The following is a 5525-nucleotide window of genomic DNA, read 5'->3' on the forward strand; positions in this document are numbered from 1 at the left end:
ACCAAAGGAAACTTCATCCTCCAATGGGAATAAGAATCACATGAACGTCACAGATGCTACAAGTTTATTCACCATAACAAAAAAAAGACATCCAACTACCTCATAATAATGATGTTTCAAAGTAGGCAGCTGTCTAAAATGCAGGACAAAAGAAAACTTAGATATAAGAAATAGTTGTAATTAATGAACATTACTAACTACACCTTTTTTCCCCCCTTGGGTTCATACATAGTGCTAGAAATGCTTCATGCAAGTCTTGTTCTTGTAACATTTGACTTATGTTACATATGAAACAAAAATTTCTTTATTGATGATGTTTCACTTATTCCCTTACAGTGATAGTATATAGAAATCTCATATTTAGGGCGTTAGTTTTCCAGCCAGCTGGGCTACAAGCTTCTTTAGAAAATTTTTTAGACCACGATTATCATAGGAATCGAGCATCTCACGTTGGCTTTGGTAGGATAAGCATTGATCAGTAGCTCAAAAATCAGAATGATCTGAAGCTAAAAAAGCAAAGATTAAGGGCTGTAAAAGGTATATTTGCACAACCCATTATTCAGGAAAATAATGTTTTAAAAGTGTAAATAGTTAGGTTATAAAGACGGGGGGGGTTTTTTAGGGGGGATGTTTTTTGCATAAAGGTTTTGGTACAGGCATGAAAATTCAGCTATTTAAGGCTAGAGGTGCTTAGCCTTCTAAATTTTAAAGCTTCATTTTTCCTTTCAGTAGGAGTTTGGGAAAAAAATCAAAGGTAGAAATACCTGTAAACCTAATCTCTTATTGAAAGCAGTTAATAATGGAGTATACAGGCACCATTTATTTCTTCATATACTACTATAATATGTCTATGTCTCCATTCTTACTAGTGGTTTGGATTTGGGGTTTGTTTTTTCAAGGATCTCAACCTTTGCATCCTTTTTATTTAAAATGAAGAATAGAATGGCAGATGAGGTGGCAAAAAGCGATGTTCTAAGAAAATTGACAGAATGATATGAGAGGTTGTTTTCTTTCCTTTTTGAAACAAGATCTCTCTCTAATGTAGATGAGGAGGACAGCCCAATAGTTTCACATCTATTGTAGGAGGACTCTCTTTGACTGAACACAAACCCAAAGGGGTGGGGTGGCCATCCTGCCAGTGAATACAGTTTTCAGGTGGCCCTAGAGATGGGCCACCATCACCACCTCCCCTTTTTTCAAAGAAATCTCTATGCGTTTTTCAAAGTCTCCTAAGAAATAAAGAATTCATCTTCACAGTTTCTTCTTTGAAGTAGTCCTTCCCTGATCGACTGGTACCCTTCAAATGCAACCAGCTTCTACCTTCCTTTGCTGGCCTAGAGTGTGTTCAGGCATCTACTGTCCCAGTTCTCCACACCTACCTTCTCAGTTTCTTGGCCGCTGTGTTTTTAAAGGCTTGCATCAAAACACACCTTCAGATTGTATCATGCAATCTGTAAACAGTTTGTGGACACTCCGATACATGGCATCTGCTTTTAGATGAGAATTGGGTTTTTTTTCTTTTAAGAAAGAGTTCCCTGGAGATCTTCTTGAGTTTTATGCACATAAATTCAAAATCCTGGCTGATATCAGGAATGGATGATGAGCAGAGACATGGGTTCATCCCTCTCCAACTCCTGCTGTAGAAGATCTAAGCGAAGAGAGTCAGCAGATCCCTCTATGTGCCATATTCACATCCTCCTTTCCTGCCAGTATCAGCACTAGAACTTGTCAGGATAAGCAGTTACCTGTGAGGATCACACAAAGAAAAGCTTGAGACCACCTGAATGCCAGTAAAAGCAGCCCTGGACTTTTTGTAGGCTTTTCCAGAGCCAGGTGCCTGGTATCAGCAGGGCATGGCAGGGTGTAAGGTGTATGTGGCAGACCCATTGAGCAGGCTATCTCAAGCACAGAAAGGAAAGCCTAAGGTCTGGGAGACTCTATGTGATCCATGGTTGCAGGATTGCAGGTGAGGCTTGCCTACGGGACTATTGTAGAGTTCATGACCACAAAATTCCAGAGGCTGTGACTGAGCCTCAGGCAGGCTGTGATCCATGAATCAGCTGCTGGGCATGTGAAAACCTGGCTCTGCTGAGAGCTGTGATGCAGGATCTCCAACACCCCGAGTGACAAGACTGGAACCCTGCCTTCCTGAATTTCCACAGTCTGTACAAAGCAGATGGGGGTCAGAGCCTAAAATCCTTGGAAAAGGACTCCAAAGTCTATGGCTCTGAGGTAGAACAGAAAAAATCAGAACTATAAAAGGGCACCCCTGTATAATTAGTACACCCTTTTCAATATGTGTTTGCATCATCTAGTGACATACTTTTACTTAGAAAAATATAGTTCAGTGGTTTTGAAGTGGTCTTCTTTGAGTCCTTGATTATGGAAATTATGTTTTAAAATTATGTATATCTGAGAAACTCAGAACTAATGAATAGAATAGAATAATAAAACAAAATCTGACATTTGGCTAACTCTGGTTGTGGCTTATTGCCAACATAGGCAGTAAATAGCCCTAGCCTGTCCACTGATTTTCTATTAGTGGTTAGAGTCCATTAAAGATGGTCCTAGAGCACATATTCCAGTTTAACTTCACCTGAAGGGAATACATTTCTGTGGTTGGAGACCTCACCATGGTGTAAACCACAGCAGGTGGGGACCAAGATTTTCACATCAAACCACACTCCTGGACAGGATTAAAACTCTAATGCAGATGCACCAAGAGACAGTTTAGAGCTTTAGACATTTTCTGTTACATCAGGAACTGCTGCTTTTATCTGGTTTCGGATTAGCCAGTCTGCAGTTAAGGGGACCATGACACACTGATGCTGACATTTATGGCTCTAGCTTGGGTCTTAGGGTGCTTGTGACCTCAAAAGTTGATACTGCATGCTCTATTCTCAGGAGAGTTTTCCCTGACTTGTGTTTATAGCGGTATTCATAGTTCAATAGTAGTACTGTCAGGCTATGGGTCAATTCTCTGCTTTTACATTAAACATACATTGTCTGTCTTCTTGCACTGTTGATCTCCATAACAACTCATCCTCAGCCTGTTACAGGAGTTAGGCAGACTGCTTAGAGGGAGGTCAAACAGACTTTTATTTTGCCAAGGATGTCCATTTTATTTACTGTCTAATGCAAAATAAACACACGTTTTTTTACTCCAACATCAGTTTTACTCACCAGGCCAGGCTGTTCTAAGACTTCCATTCAAAGGACTCACATAGGCCAGTGAAGATGAATATGGCAGAGCAGGCATATGAGTCTGGCTTCTCACAGCAGATGGATGTCTTAACTACTGACTCTTCTGAAATGAATGAACTCAGTTCTCTTCTTCTTCTTCCCTCTCTCTCTGGAAATTAAAATCTGGACCTGTGAAATTTTTTCCAATTAAAGTTTCAATGATTTTGGCATGTTCTAACAAAACCATTGCATCAAAAATGCCTTATACATAATTGGTTGAGCCAACAGATGTCACATTATGGCTTAAGCCCTCCTGAGCACTAAGGATCAGAAAGTGGCATTTTTAATAAAGGAGCTTTTTCATCAGTAAACCCCAGACATGACCAGTAGATAGATTAATGCCTGTGTGCATCCAAGTTGCCCACAGATGGTAGAATAATCTTGGACTGGTTTTCTTGGACAATGACTTGAAATTTTCTTCACAAAACATCTTTCTAAAAGCCATTAAGATCTGTCAGATTAAAATAAAATCTCCAATGCCTTGAGGAGTCAGAAAAACAGAAATTATGTTATTCATTCCTGTTTATATAAGGCAAGCTCAACTCTAACTTTGTTTTCAAAATATAACCAGTAGCTAATTTTCCAGTAACCACTCTCACAGGCACTTACTGAAATTCCATTGTTTAATAACCATAATATTTCCAAGATAGGGGTTTTTTAACAGTTTCAGTTATCTTACCACACTTTCAAATCAATCTTGATCCAAATTCAAAATTCAATAAATAATAAATTATCTCCAAGGACAAGTTTGGTCATTTGATGTCATAATTTTGCGAAATTTCACTCAAGTTTCAGAAGCAAAAGAGGGTACCCTGCTTCTCATTGTCTTTGCGTAGATATTTAGCCTGTTGTATAGCCATGTGTACAGTCATTCACCTAGGGATTTCAAACCATTTTCGATTTTGGCTATTTCTACACAGACATGCTATGTGCCAATTCAACCTTGTTCTATTTGCATCCATGTGATATGATTTATCGTGCAGTAAGTGTGTTCCCATAGTGGACTAACTTTTATAGGGCTAACAACAGTGCTATATTAAACTCAGCTGAGAGCCAGAGAAGGAAAAAATCTCCATGGTTGTTTTGTCTGCCAGCCATGCCAAGGAATTAATTCTAAAAATGAAATTAATTTACATAAAACACATCTCTCCCTCCTATTTTTTTGTGATCAGCATTAGATTATTTGTTATACTCTATTGTCAGATGTACTGGCAACATACCAAGGTCAGAGAATGGCTATGCTTCCAGTAGAAGGAAGTTTGGTAACTTTGACAAATTTCCTCTCATTGCCTTTAGTAGAATTATATGCTACTATGGTCAGAACAAGCAATGAGCTGTGCTACATTTTGTCAGAGACTTTGATGTCTATCCACAGACAGAATGTGAGGTAGTAGATTATTTTTGCATGTCACACACACACATATATATATATATATGATGCATGTTTTCTTACTTGCATGTATATATATTAGACTGTATACACAGATCAAAATTGAGCAGAGCTTTGTGAAAACCTCTGAAACAAAGCAGAGAGTTGAAGAAGGTGGAACAATTTTCTAATGTAAGTTGAAAAAGCATCATATAACCTGAGGAATAATGGTAGGTCTCTGAGGTGTAGCCCAAAATACTCAGAGGGTCAGAACTCAAGCAGGAAAATTTTAGTGATTCAGAGGCTTCTATCACAGAAACAGATGACGCATTAAGAGAAGAGTCTTCAGAGAGCTTTAACATGTCTAAGACTTCCAGGAAATAGAAACTCCTCACCACCTCCCATTCAGGAAGACCACAGGGAGGGGACAGGAGGATGAAGATCAGAATGACCAGTTGTGCAGTGTTTGCAGTTTCCCTCGCCATGTGAGAGCGTCCAAGACCCTCTTCTCACCTCAGTTCCCCCACCTGTGGCTTGTCCAACCAGGAGGACATTTTCCCATCTGGGATGGGGTTTTACTTCCTCTCAAAATTCCAACATAGATGAAAGTCTTCCCTTCAAAAGTTCAGTCAAAACGAATGCCTTTCAGTAAAAAGTAATTTCAGCTTCAGTGAACTATGGGGTTTTTATTCTAAGGGAGAAATATTGGCTTGAAAAATTAACAGCCAGCTCTAGATCATACCACTTGTAACTCCCAATGCAGTCATATAGAGCTCGAAAGCTAATTGCTCATGAAGCTGAACACTTCTTTACATGTGCAACTGCCATATCCTTCACCAAGCTTCAAAAGAAGGGGTTTGGAACTGAAGATGGCCTCTAAACTCTTAGACCCTTCATTCTATATTCAGATTTC

The sequence above is a fragment of the Harpia harpyja genome, chromosome 6, assembly GCF_026419915.1.
Source record: "Harpia harpyja isolate bHarHar1 chromosome 6, bHarHar1 primary haplotype, whole genome shotgun sequence".
In the NCBI taxonomy this organism is placed as follows: domain Eukaryota; kingdom Metazoa; phylum Chordata; class Aves; order Accipitriformes; family Accipitridae; genus Harpia; species Harpia harpyja.